The 15,355-nt window shown below is 40.1% G+C and overlaps 1 protein-coding gene across 7 annotated transcripts in view; it reads left to right on the forward strand.

The window, feature by feature from the left end:
• The window catches only part of LCLAT1 (lysocardiolipin acyltransferase 1), a 426,874-nt gene that overhangs the window by 337,867 nt on the left and 73,652 nt on the right, over window positions 1-15,355 (forward strand). The window lies entirely within an intron of this gene.

Below are 15,355 nucleotides of genomic sequence, written 5' to 3' on the forward strand. Positions count from 1 at the left end.
CAAAGATGACATTCAGGTGGCTAACAGATCACAATCACTAGCCATTAGAGAAATGCAAATCAAAACTACAAGATACCATCTCACCCTGATGTTACTAGCACAAATCAAAACAGAAAATAACAAAAGTTGGAGAAGTTGCAGGGAGATTAGAACTGTTATGCACTGCTGGTGGGAATGTAAAATGGTACAACTACTTTGGAAAACAATATGGTGCCTCCTTAAAAGTTAGAAATACCATATGATCCAGCAGTCTCACTCCTAGGAATATATCTTAGAGAAATAAGATCCATCACACAAATAAACATATGCACACCCATGTTCATTGCAGCAGCATTCACAACAGCAAGAAGATGGAAACAACATAAGTATCCGTCAACAGATGAATGGATGAACAAACTATGGTATATACACACAATTGAATACTCCACAATAATAAAGAACAATGATGAATTTGGGAAACATCTCACAACATGGATGAATCTGGAGGGCTACCACCACCAACTGCTCTGACAAGGATCAGAATAGAGGATTCCAAACAGAGCAGGAGAAAAATATAGAATAAAATTCAAATTCACATAAAAAGGCCAAACTTACTGATCTGGCAGAGACTGGAAGAGCCCCTGAGACTATGGCCCCGGCAGCCTGTTAACTCAGAACTGAAGCCACTCCCAAAGTCCACCTTACAGCCGAAGATTAGACAGGCCTATAAAACAAGAACACACGTGAGGAACGTGCTTCTTAGTTTATGAGACAAAATGGGCAACACCTGCCCGAAAGCAAAGATGAGAAGGCAGGAGGGGACAGGAAACATGGACAAAGAATGGACAGGGGGAACGCGGGGTGTAAAGGGAAAGGAGGAGAGTGCTGACACATTACGGGGATTGAAATCAATGTCACAAAATATTTTGTGTAGAAATTTTTGAGAGGGAAACTAATTTGTGCTGAAAACATTCACCTAAAACATTAATAAAAGATTTTTTGTTTTGTTCCTGTTGTAAACTACAGGATCATGTGCTTTATTATTTCATTGAAGTGCAATCTAAAAACAGTCTTCTGTATAACCACATAACAGTTGTATGCTTTGCCATTGCCCCTTACCCAAGGCTTATAGAGCATGCACTTGAGCTGTCCTTTTTTTTTTTTTTTCCTTGTTTCGGTGATACTTGTCCATCTACTCATGTCAGGTTTTTCCATATCGACTGTCAGTGCAGTCTTTGGCAAGATATTGCTAAAACATTACACTCATCTTGAGGAAGGGTGGTCAGAAGAGATAAAACCCTCAACTTCTGGGTCTTGCTGTTGAAGTTGTCCTGAGAAGGCCAGCGTATTATCAAGTGAAGTGAATAAATTGCAGAGAAAAGGAGAAATAAATTTTTCCAAGCCCACTGCCATTTATTTCGAGGTCAGTTTCTCCCTATACTGTTAAGTTCCTACCCATTGTACCTTTTCAGTTCGTATTTATGGTACATGCATGTTGGGTAACAACCCAGCGGCACCTGAACCCAAGGTCAGCTGCATCTCCAAGAGACTGAAGAAAGACTCTGGAACCAGCAATCATAATGTATGTGTGGCTTATTTGGGAAGCTTACTTACAGGACCGTGGCCCAGGGTGGTAGCTGGACCAGTTTAGCACTCCACAACCACGTAGCAAGGGACACAAGCTTATATACCATTCCAGCAGGGACCAAGGCTCATTGTTTTTCTCCCACATCCTTGGGCAGTCAGTGTTCCCAGGGACTTCACGTCCAGGCCCAGATGTTTTCCATCCTGTTGCTAAGGCATTCCTTGGCCCTGGCCACTGGCCCGGTCACGCCACTCCCAGCGTTGTACCTTAGCCTGAGTCCATCCCGAGTTCATCCCCAGTATGCTTCAGGGAAGAGCAAAGCTGATTCCATTAGGAGAGGATGCATATAGCTGAATAGCATTACCCTACAATGTGTTGTATGGTGTTTGTGTGGTTGCCACTTGGGATTATAGTTTTGTTTTTGGTTTTTTTCTTGCTAAAATTATTAGGTAGGTCTATTTGAGATGAGAAATGAAGGGTCATTGCTAGTTATACCCATCTCCATGAAGCTTTCTGTGATCCTGTCAGCATTTTAACTACAGTTCTATTAAGACACACCACTTTATATTGGAGTTCATACATGATCCTCTCCTTTCTACCTTATAAACCTGGCTACCCTGCTCTTCTTTTTTTATTTGGTCCTCAGTTCATTTGGCAAAAATAGGTTTGTTGTTGTTGCAGTTGATAATTATTAAGGCTAGCTACTTCACATCTAGAATGACTGTTATTAAGGAGGGCTCTTTGGTGATATAATGAATCTATTCAAGATACGTGTTTGGCAGATACAGATGCCACAGCTTTAAAGAAGGTTAAAGATCACTGCTTCATATGGTGTAGAGCTTGATGGCATATTGCCATACTCTAACAACATCCTGTAAGGTTCTCTGGATTTCTTGCTGTAATTTTCTAGTTTGTTATCCTTCCAAGGTGGCAGAAATTTGTCATAGTTGCTGATGCAAAATTTCTGTAATGGTAGGTAGTCTGACTTTTATCTTCTTTAGTATCATCAGACCTCCATAATAATTAGAATCCATAAAAAATGGCTGTATTCTAGACTCTAATGTAAAGATTTCATGTCTCCATTTTGTTCTTTGCCTCTCAAGCACATCATGAAGCATCAGTGATCTTTCCGACAGTGTTACTTGGTGCTTGTGAACTGGGGGATTGCTAAAGTTTGCCAAAGGAAGAACCAATTGCTGATAAGGAACCAGTATCACAGGATTTCAGAAACGCTTGATTTCCTTAAAGGACAGGAATAAAGGTAAAGTCTTAGATATCAGAGTGACTTTGTAACAGCCATGTTACAATCTCTGTAAGAGAAATAGGTGGTAAGTAAATTATCTTCACCAACAGTGTGATTGGCTCATTTTTTAAATAGCCATCTCTCCATTGGCCATTCTGTCTGCCTTATTGCTTCATTGAAACATAGCTATCTCCTGACCCTGTGCTTCTTCATTGTTACTCTCTCGAGAGAAGGCTGTTCATTATCTAATATGTCGCTACTTTACAGTGTTCTTAATTTACCTATGAGTTATCCACCCTGGAGTTTAAAAAAAATCCTGTTTTCTTTGAGACTTCTGCCACCCACATATAGCAGACTTTACACCTCTCAGCTGTCAGTCAACCCTTCTCTATTTCTTTTGCCTTGTTTCACTGGGGAGTTTACACATGGCTCCATCTTCTGTCACATGTCTGGTGTATCGGTCCTTTTAGGTAACTTCACTGTTTACATGGATGACTCATTCAGCCCAGTTCCTTGATCTCATTATCCATATAATGTATTTGTTATTGTAAAATTTCTCATACTTTGGGTATTGTCTTTTGGAGCCGCTCCACCTATTAAGTGGAAATGTTAAGTTCAAAGGTCTAACTCTCTGACCACAATCTCTTATGTTGTCTACTGTCAGTAAGTTATTCCTCGTACAGCTGTTCTTCACTCTCGTCAAGATCATTCTGTTCTCTGTTCCTGTAATGCCTTATTGTTTTTCTAAACATAAGCCTCCTCCTCCCTTCACCCTTTTCTCCCATCCAGTTATATTCTGTCGTCCATCCTTTCAACCATACTCTTGCCACTGTCCTCAACACCTTATCCCTATTGCCCTTGAGTGGCACGAACCTGGCAGAGGTAAAGTCTTGTGTCTTGCCAGCTATCTGCCTTCTGTGTACCTGCACTGTCTTTGTACTCAGCTGAAGAAAATTCCCAAACCATGCAGATTACTGCCAACATAAATTCTTGGTTCCCAATCTCAACGGGACCCTCCACGCTGGCTGATGATTTTTCTCTTCCCTAGTCAGCTTTCCCATTCTCTACAGCAGCAGTTTCAAGCCTCCCTCCTTGTCCTCAAAACTCCAGCCCTACCACCATTCCTTTCAGCTACTTTTATAAAGAAATTAGAAACCATCAAACTTGAACCCTTTCATCTTACTTTCATCAAATCTACAGATTTACCTGAATCTGCATTATTTCTTTCTGTAATAATCAAAGATTGTCCTTCCGCCCAAAACAACATTTTTCTCACCTCTGCACTGGATCCTATACCCTCTTGGCCCTTCAGGAAACCTCACTCTAAACTTTATGCCTTTTTTTTTTTAATTAATGTATCATTACGCTCTATCTTACTAATGCTCCTTCTCTTCATACTGTAAGTTGTTCAAATGTCTTTGTTGTTGTTGTTATTCTTAGGTGCCGTTGAGTCGGTTCCGACTCATAGTGACCCTATGCAGAACAGAACGAAACACTGCCCAGTCCTGCGCCATCCTCACACTCGTTGTTATGCTTGAGCTCATTGTTGTAGCCACCGTGTCAATCCACCTCGTTGAGGGCCTTCCTCTTTTCCGCTGACCCTGTACTCTGCCAAGCATGATGTCCTTCTCCAGGGACTCATCCCTCCTGACAACATGTCCAAAGTATGTAAGATGCAGTCTCGTCATCCTTGTCTATAAGGAGCGTTCTGGCCACACTTCTTCCAAGACAGATTTGTTCGTTCTTTTGGCAGTCCATGGTATATTCAACATTCTTCGCCAACACCACAATTCAAAGGCGTCAACTCTTCTTCGGTCTTCCTTATTCATTGTCCAGCTTTCACATGCATATGAAGCAATTGAAAATACCATGGCTCGGGTCAGATGCACCTTAGTCCTCAGGGTGACATCTTTGCTCTTGAACACTTTGAAGAGGTCCTTTGCAGCAGATTTCCACAATGCAATGCGTCTTTTGATTTCTTGGCTGCTGCTTCCATGGCTGTTGATTGTGGATCCAAGTAAAATGAAATCCTTGACAACTTCAATCTTTTCTCCGTTTATCATGATGTTGCTCGTTGGTCCAGTTGTGAGGATTTTTGTTTTCTTTATGTTGAGGTGTAATCCATACTAAAGGCTGTGGTCTTTGATCTTCATTAGTAAGTGCTTCAAGTCCTCTTCCCTTTCAGCAAGGAAGGTTGTGTCATCTGCATAACACAGGTTGTTAATGAGTCTTCCTCCAATCCTGATGCCCTGTTCTTCATATAGTCCAGGTTCTCGGATTATTTCTTCAGCATACGGATTAAATAGGTATGGTGAAAGAATACAACCCTGACGCACACCTTTCCTGACTTTAAACCAATTAGTATCCCCTTGTTCTGTCTGAACAACTGCCTCTTGATCTATGTAAAGTTTCCTTAAGAGCACAATTAAGTGTTCTGGAATTCCCATTGTTCGCAGTGTTATCCATAGTTTATGATCCACACAGTCGAATGCCTTTGCATAGTCAATAAAACACAGGTAAACATCCTTCTGGTATTCTCTGCTTTCAGCCAGGATCCACCTGACATCAGCAATGATATCCCTGGTTCCACATCCTCTTCTGAAACCAGCCTGAATTTCTGGCAGTTCCCTGTCGACATACTGCCGCAGCCGTTTTTGAATGATCTTCAGCAAAAACTTGCTTGCATGTGATATTAACGATATTGTTCTATAATTTCTGCATTTGGTTGGATCACCTTTCTTGGGAATAGGCATAAATATGGATCTTTTCCAGTCAGTTGGCCAGGAAGCTGTCTTCCATATTTCTTGTCATAGACGAGTGAGCATCTCCAGCGCTGCATCTGTTAATTGAAACATCTCAACTGATATTCCATCAGTTTCTGGAGCCTTGTTTTTCGCCAATGCCTTCAGAGTAGCTTGGACTTCTTCCTTCAGTACCGTCAGTTCCTGATCATATGCCACCTCTTGAAATGGTTGAGTATTGACTAATTCTTTTTGGTATAATGACTCTGTCTATTCCTTCCATCTCCTTTTGATGCTTCCTGCATCATTTAATATTTTCCCCATGGAATCCTTCACTATTGCAACTCGAGGCTTGAATTTTTTCTTCAGTTCTTTAGCTTGAGAAAAACCGAACATGTTCTTCCCTTTTGGTTTTCCATCTCCAGCTGTTTGCAAATGTCATTATAATACCTTACTTTGTCTTCTCTAGAGGCCCTTTGAAATCTTCAGTTCTTTTACTTCATCAATTCTTCCTTTGCTTTAGCTGCTCGACACTCAAGAGCAAGTTTCAGAGTCTCCTCTGACATCCATCTTGGTCTTTTCTTTCTTTCCTGTCTTTTCAGTGACCTCTTGCTTTCTTCATGGATGATGTCCTTGATGTCATTCCACAACTCATCTGGTCTTTGGTCACTAGTGTTCAATGCCTCACCTCTATTCTTGAGATGGTCTCTGAATTCAGGTGGGATATACTAAGGGTTATATTTTGGCTTTCGTGGACTTGCTCTGATTTTCTTCAGTTTCAGCTTGAACAATTGATGGTCTGTTCTACAGTTGGCCCCTGGCCTTGTTCTGACTGATGATTTGAGCTTTTCCATCGTCTCTTTCCACAGATGTAGTCAGTTTGATTTCTGTGTGTTCCATCTGGCAAGGTCCATGTCTATAGTCACCGTTTAAGTTGGTGAAAGAAGATATTTGCAGTGAAGAAGTTGTTGGTTTTGCAAAATTCTATCATTCGGTCTCCAGCATTGTTTCTATCACCAAGGCCATATTTTCCAACTACTGATCCTTCTTCGTTTCCAACTTTCACATTCCAATCGCCAGTAATTATCAATGCATCTTGATTGCGTGTTCGATCAATTTCAGACTGCAGCAGCTGATAAAAATCTTCTTCTATTTCTTCATCTTTGGCCCCAGTGGTTGTTGCCTAAATTTGAATAATAGTCGTATAAACTGGTCTTCCTTGTAGGCATATGGATATTATCCTATCACTGACAGCGCTGTACTTCAGGATCGATCTTGAAACGTTCTTTTTGACGATGAATGCAGCACCATTCCTCTTCGAATTGTCATTCCCAGCATAGTAGACTACATGATTGTCTGATTCAAAATGGCCAATACCAGTCCATTTCAGGATATCAATGTTTATGCGTTCCATTTCATTTTTGATGATTTCCAATTTTCCTAGATTCATACTTCGTGCATTCCAGTTTCTGATTATTATTGGATGTTTGCAGCTGTTTCTTCTCATTTTGAGTCATGCCACATCAGCATATGAAGGTCCCGGAAGCTTTACTCCATCCACGTCATTAAGGTCGACTCTACTTTGAGGAGGCAGCTCTTCCGCAGTCATCTTTTGAGTGCCTTCCAACCTGGGCGGCTCATCTTCCAGCACTATATCAGACAACGTTCCGCTGCTATTCATAAGGTTTTCACTGGCTAATGCTTTTCAGAAGTAGACTGTCGGGTCCTTCTTCCTAGTCTGTATTAGTCTGGAAGCTCAACTGAAACCTGTCCTCCATGAGTGACCCTGCTTTATGCCTTTTTTTTTTTTTAATATATCATTAAGCTCTACCTTACTAATGCTCCTTCTCTTCATACTATAAATTGTTCAAATGTCTTTACAAATGAAAAAGAAGGAAAAAAAAGTGTGCAACTACAGACTTTTTTTTTAACTTTATGCACCACCATACCCCTACTCCAGCTTCTGCTCTACCTCTTTCTTCCCCTTTAAACATAAGCTTCTTGGAAGAGCTGTTCACGTTCTGTTACCACATCCGCATTTCCTAATAACTTCACAACCCTCTGTAGTCAGTCTTCCACCCCTTGTGTTTCACTGAACCTGAACAGTTCCTTAAGCAACTGCCTTGTTGTAAAATCCAGGTCTTGTCCCTCCCCCCACCACCTATTTTTTTTTTTTTTTTTTGGCACCCTTATTGCGCAGTGGTTAAGAGCAACGGCTGCTAACCAAAAGGTCAGCAGTTCGAAACCACCAGCTGCTCTTTGGAAACCCTATGGGGCAGTTCTACTCTGTCCTATAGGGTTGCTGTGAGTTGGAATCAACTCAGTGGCAAAGGGGTTGGTTTGGTTTGGTCTCTTCTTTTTACTTGCCTTCCCACCAACCTTTGCCCCTGGTGGACACTCCCTCCTCCTAGAAACATTCTCTGTCCTTGGCTTCTGTACTACCAGCTGTAGGGGATAAAAAAAAAAAAAAGATGGGAAAATTGATGAACAGGATAGAACTAGATGACTTCTTCAGTCTCTTCCTTTTCTAAGATTTGATGATTTCTGGAATCTTTAGTTGTCTTTGTTTATAAAACTTCTAGGCAATTTGTGGGCATTTCAACTTGGTAGTCCTGTTCTTTTTTTTAATGTTGAGACTACAGAATGTGACATCTTTCATACAGTTGCTGTAATTTTAGAGAGATTATTTTTAGTAACTATATTTGTTATTATAAAATTTCTCAGAAATAGAATAGCACTCTAGGGAAACTATAAATAGAGATTAACTGTACTGAACTTAAAATCCTAAGATCTGAAGATACGGGCCTTTGTGGTGCCCAGACTTTGATGCTTTAACTTATCTTTTGAAGTCCTAAAGTTCCGAGAAGTGCTCTTGTAATATTTTAAGCTTTTTATATGTATAAAATAGGCTTATTATCTAATTTAAATTTTCTAAGAGTAGGATGCCAAAGTAATAACATACAAGAAAATAGGAGGTGGTCCAAGGTGGTGGACTAGTGAGACACTTCATAATGTCCCTTTTACAATAAAGACTGAATAAACAAGGGAATCAGATATAGATGACAACTTTGGAACCCTGAGCATCAAAGACAAGGCTGAAGATTTGGATCGCGCACCAAGTAGAAGAAGAGACAGTATAAAAACAATGGCTACAGAGGATTACGGACTGCTGGAGCCCTGCTTAGCCAAACCTGTACAGCACAGACCTATTGAGACAAAGCAAGCAGCATTCCCAGCCAAAACCCCATCAACTAGTGCAGCCAAGCAGTAGCAACTCTGCAGTCCCATCCAGAGCCAGGCTGGAGTGCTTCCTGCCCTGCAAAAGTTAAGTGCATGTACCCCACCCGCCACACCCACTCCAGCGCCCCATGCAGTTTGTGGCCTGTGGGGTCCCCCCATTCTCCTTCCCATTCCCCTCCCCACACGCGATCGCATTTTGGTGGCACTACCACCGCCCTGCCCCCTAAACTGGGAGCCCATATACTGGAGGTGCCTACCCCTTTGCTCAGCCACTGGTGTCAGGGGCCCATGGACCTAAAGTGCCTGCTATTCCCTTCAGTCACCTGCACTGTGGGCCTGAAGTCCGGCAGTGCCCCCTACTCCTTCCAGCCATCAGCACTGGGGGCCTGAAGTCCAGTGGTGCCCCCTACTCCTTCCGGCCACTTGTGCCTAGGGCCTGAGGGCCAGTGGTGCCTCCCACTCCTTCCAGCTGCCCACGCCAAGGGCCTGAGGGCCAGCTGTGCCTCCGGTTCCCTCCAGCCACCAGCAAGGGGGCCTTCAGTCCAGTGGTGCCCCCTTCTTCTGGCCACCCATGACAGGGCCTGAGGGCCAACAGTTTCCTCCACTCCGTCCAGCCACCTGTGCCAACAGCTTGAGGGCCAGCAGTGCCTCCCACTCCATCCAGTCACCTATGCCAGGGACCATAGGGCCAGCAGTGCCTCCTATTGTCTACAGCCAGTGCACCAGGGGCCCAAGGACCAGCTGCACAACCTTCTCCATGATGCACTTTAGTGAATAGGGGCATGCCCTCCTACCAGGCATCCGTGGAAAGGCGATATCCCCCCTCCCTCGCCCCTAACTTCATCCGCCTGTAACTGGAGGCTAGTGCACACCCCAAATTCTCCCGTGCAGCCCTGCCCAGGACTGTTGGTGAGAGGTTTCAAACCACCCACCCAGTGACCAATAACCCAAGCACCCTCATCCCAACCACCTGGCAGTTGACAGATCACCCACACAGCACTCAGTTCAGTGAATGGGTAGAATACCGCTTTCACCCATGCCTAGGTGATCAGCTGTACAAATACATCACCTCACCAGAAATGCCAGCTACATCCTCAATAGCTCTGCAAGAGCAGTGATCAGAGACCCGTGCTAACACACCCAGTGGCTGCCCCACCCACCTGGAGACAGGAGGTGAGAGCTTCAATGCAGCCAGATTTAGAACCAGAGTAGCACACGTGCCCAGCCCACTCGAATATATCAAAACAAAACCAAAAATTCAGGGTGTATAAAACAAACATACGATAAATAAATAACTTCTTGAGGCTTCAAAGACAACAGAAAATATCAAATCACATAAAGAAGCAGGGAAATGTGGCTCCAGCAAGTGACCTAAATAATGAACCAGAAAACCTTCCAGAGGAAACAGTGGGATTGGAACTACTCAATAAAGAACTCAGAAGACTAATAATATATAGGGTTCTCCAAAAGATCAAGGAAAACACAAAACCAAGGAAAACACAGACAAAGCAATGAATGAATTGAGGAGACAATACAAGAAAAAAATGAAAAAACAGACAATTAGAAGCCATAAAAAAAACTCAAAATCCAAAAGATTAACAATAAAATTTCAGAAATGGACAACTCGATAGATGGACATAAGAACAGAATTGAAACAATGAAGGGTATACTTAGAGAATTTGGAGACAAATTCCTTGACACCAATTTATTTCAGGAAAAATCAGGAAGAAGGATAAGGAAAAATGAAGACAGCCTAAGAATTATGTGGGACACTCTCAAGAAGGAAAATTTGCACATGATTAAAGTTCCAGAACAGAAGGAGACAATGGATAAACACAGAATTGTCAAAGATTGGCTGGCAGAAAACTTCCCAAATATTGTGAGAGAACGAGAAGATATCCATCCAAGAAGCTCAGCGAACCCCATAGAGGATAAACCCCAGAAGAAAGTCACCAAAACATAACGTAATCAAACTTGCTAAAACCAAAAGAAAGAAAGAATCCTGAGAGCAGCTTGAGAAAGACAAAAAGTCATCTAAAAGGGGAAACCAATAAGACAAACTTCTGACTACTCAGCAGAAACCATTCAGGCAAGAAGGCAATGGGATGACATATATAAAAACTTGAAAGAAAAAATCGCCAACCAAGAATTATATGTACAGTAAAACTGTCTCTCAATACAATGGAAAAATTGGACATTTCCAGATAAACAGAAATTAAGGGAATTTGTAAAAACCAGACCAAACACAAGAATTATTAAAGGGAGTCCTTCAGACAGAGAACCAGCAACATCAGACAGCAACCTGAGATTAGGACACAGGACAACATCAGCCAGATAATAACCCAGATAAAGAATCCTCAAAAATAAAACAAAGCTAGAAGACTGAAAACAGGGAACCAGAGACATCAATCTGTAAATGATGACAATGTCAAAACAAAAAAGAGGGAATAAACAGTGTAGGTATAAAGCTTTCATACGGAGATGAAGTCAAAGTGGTATCAAGAAATAAAAGACTGGTTTAAACTTAGAATAATAAAGGTAAATTTCACAGTAACCACAAAGAATGCTAACAAGCCTACTCATCAAAATAAAAAGATTCAATGAACATAAAATCAACAGCAACGAAAGTAGTGAAAAGAAAATCCACAAAAAGAAATAAGCACAGAATATTAAGTGGAACAAAGAAACCCTCAACACCAAAAAAAAAAATAGTATCACAAAATGACAGTAGTAATCTTATACGTATCAGTAATCACACTGAATGTAAATGGCTTAAACACACAAGTAAAGAGACAAAGTGGCAGAATGGATGAAAAACATGACCCATCAATATGCTTTCTACAAGAGACATACCTTAGATGCAAAGATGTAAACTAAAACTCAAAGAATGTAAAATTATGTATTCGAGCAAACAATAAACAAAAAAGCAGGAGTGGCAATATTAATCTCTGATAAAGTAAGCTTTAAAGCAAAATATACCATAAAAGATGAGGAAGGACATTATATAATGACCAAATGGTCAGTCCATCAGGAAGACGTAACCATAACAAATATATACACACCCAATGACAGGGCTTCAAAATACACAAAACAAACTCTAACAGCACTGAAAAGAGACAGTTCCACAATAATAGTAGGAGACTTCAACACACTGCTTTGAAGGGCAGAACATCTAGAAAGAAACTCAGCAAACATACAGAAAATCTAAATGCCAGTCAACCAACTCAACCTCATTGACACTATAGAACACTCCACCCAACAGCAGCAAAGTATACATTCTTTTCCAACACACATGGAATATTCTCCAGAATAGACCACATTTTAGCTCACAAAGCAAGCCTTACCAAAATCCAAAACATCAAAATAATACAAAACGTATTTTTCTGATCACAACGCCATAAAAATAGAAGTCAATAACAGAAATAGCAAGGGGAAAAAATCATATACATGGGAACTGAGTAACACCTTGCTTCAAAACCACTAGGTAATAGAAGAAATCAAAGATGGAATTAAAAAATTCCTAGAAGAAAATGAAAACACATCTTAACAAAACCTTGGAGACACAGCAAAAGCAGTGCTCGGGTCAATTATAGCAGTGAACATACACTGAAAAAGAAGAAAGGGCCAAAATCAAAACATTAACCCTGCAACTCAAACAAGAGCAGCAAAAGAAGCCCACAGTCACCAGAAGAAAGGAAATAATAAAGGTTAAAGCAGAAATAAATGAAATAGAGAACAGAAAAAGAACCAACAAGACCAGAAGTTGGTTCTTTGAAAGGATCAATAAAATTGACAAACCATTGGCCAAATTGACAAAAGAAAAGTAGGAGAGGAAGCAAATAACCCAAATAAGAAATGGGATGGGTGACATGATAACAGAACCAATTGAAATAAAAAGAATCATAACAGAATACCATGAAAAATTGTACTCCAACAAATTTGAAAGCCTAGAGGAAACAGACAGATTTCTAGAAAACATACTACCTACCTAAACTAACACAAATTGAGGTAGAAAACTGAATAGACCCATAACAAAAGAAGAGATTGAAGAGGAATTTAAAAAAAAAAAAAAAAACTCCCAACAACAAAAGCCCTGGCCTAGACTGCTTCACTTGAGAATTCTACCAAACATTCACTGGTACCACTCAAATTATTTCATAGTGTAGAAAAGGAATACTCCTGAACTCATTCTATGAAGCCAACATAACTCTGATACCAAAGCCAGGCAAAGACACCACAAAAAAAAGAAAATCACAGACCAATATCCTTCATGAATACAGGTACAAAAATTCTCAACAAAATTCTAGCCAATGGAATTCAACACATAGTTAAAAAAAAAAAAATAGTACATCAAGATCAAGTGGGACTCATACAAGGTATGTGAAGATGGTTCAATATTAGGAAATCAATCAGTGGTGTAATCCACCACTTAAATATAACAAAAGAGTCACTGATCATTTCAAGCAATGATGAAAAGGCATTTGATAAAGTCCAACGCCCATTCTTGATAAAAACACTTAGCAAAATAGGAATAGAAGGGAATTCCTGAACATAATAAGGGCATTTATACAATACCCACAGCCAGCATTATTCTTAATGCTTATTGCTTAATCCATATTGCAAAGAGACTGAAAGCATTCCCCTTGAGAACAGGAATCAGACAAGGATGTCCTTTATCATCACTCTCATTCAACATTGTGCTGGAAGTCCTAGCTAGAGCAGTAAGGCGAGAAAAGGAAATAAAGGGCATCCAAATTAGTAAGGAAGAAGTAAAATTGTCCATATTCACAGATGATATGATCCTACATGTAGAAAACCCCAAAGATTCCACAAGAAAGCTACTGGAACTAATAGAAGGATTCAGCAAAGTAGCAGGATACCAGATCAACATACACAGATCAGTAGGATTCCTCTAGACCAACAAAGAGAACTTAGAAAAGGAAATCAGGAAAACAATCCATTTTACAATAGCCCCCCAAAAGATAAAATACTTAGTAATAAATCTAGCCAGGGACATAAAAGACCCATACAAAGAAAACTACAAAACACTACTGCAAGAAACCAAAAGAGACCTACATAAATGGAAAAACATACCATGATCATGGATTGGCAGACTCAACCTTGTGAAAATATCAATACTACCCAAAATGATCTACATATATAATGCAATCCCAACCCAAATTCCAACAGCATTCTTTAACAAGATGGAAAAACTTACTACCAGTTTTATATGGAAAGGAAAGTGGCCCCAGATAAGTAAAGCATTATTGAAGAAGAACGAAGTAGGAGGACTCACACTACCTGATCTTAGATCCTACTATGTAGCCATGGTAGTCAAAACAGCATGGTACTGGTACAACAACAGATGCATAGATCAATGGGAAAGAATTGAGAACCCTAATGTAAATGTATTCACGTATGGACAGCTGATCTTTGACAAAGGGCCAAAGTCCAGTAAATAGGGAAAACAGTCTTTAACAAATGGTGTTGGCAAAACTGGATGTCCACTTGTAAAAAAAAAAAAATGAAACAGAACCCATATCTCACACTATACACAAAAATTAACTCAAAATGGATCAAAGATCTAAATATAAAACCTAAAATGATAAAGATCATGGGAGAAGAAATAGGGACAATGCTAGGGGCTCTAATATATGGCATAAATAGATACGAAACATAACTAAAAATGTACAAACAGCAAATGAACTAGATAAATGGGACCTTCTAAAAATTATACACTTGTGCTTATCAAAGGACTTATCCAAAAGAGTAAAAAGAGAACCTATAGATTGGGAATAAAAATTTTGGCTACAACATACCCAACAAGGATCTAATCTCTAAAATTTACAGAGAACTTCAACACCTCAACGACAAAAAGACAATCCAGTTAAAAAATGGGCAAAGAATATGAACAGACAGTTCACCAAACAAGACATTTAGACAATTAACAAACACATGAAGAAATGTTCATGATCATTAGCCATTAGAGAGATGCAAATCAAATCTATGATGAGATAACCATCTCAGCCCACAATTACTGGTACTAATCAAAAAACAGAAGATAACAAATGTTGGAGAGGTTGTTGGGAGATTGAATCTCTTACACACTGCTGTTGGGAATGTAAACTGGTACAACCACTATCAAAAACGATTTGGCACTTCCTTGAAAAGCTAGAACTAGGAATACCATATGACCCAACAATTTCACTTCTAGGTATATACCCTAAAGGAATTAAGAACCATGACATGAATAGACATATGCACATCCACGTTCGTTGCAGCATTATTCACAATAGCAAAAAGATGGAAACAACCTGAGTGCCCATGAGCAGATGAATTGGTTAACAAAGTATGGTACATACACAGTGGAATACTATGCAACAATAAACAATAATGACAAACCCATAAAACATGGATGTATCTGGAGGACATTATGCTGAGTGAAATAAGTCAGTCGCAAAAGGACAAATATTGTATGAGACCACTATTATAAAGAACAAAAAAGGTTTACGCTTAGGAAAAAAAAATCTTTGATGGTTACCAGGTATGGGAGGGAAGGGAGGGAAA

Source organism: Elephas maximus, chromosome 12 (genome assembly GCF_024166365.1).
Source record: "Elephas maximus indicus isolate mEleMax1 chromosome 12, mEleMax1 primary haplotype, whole genome shotgun sequence".
NCBI classification, from domain to species: Eukaryota; Metazoa; Chordata; class Mammalia; order Proboscidea; family Elephantidae; genus Elephas; species Elephas maximus.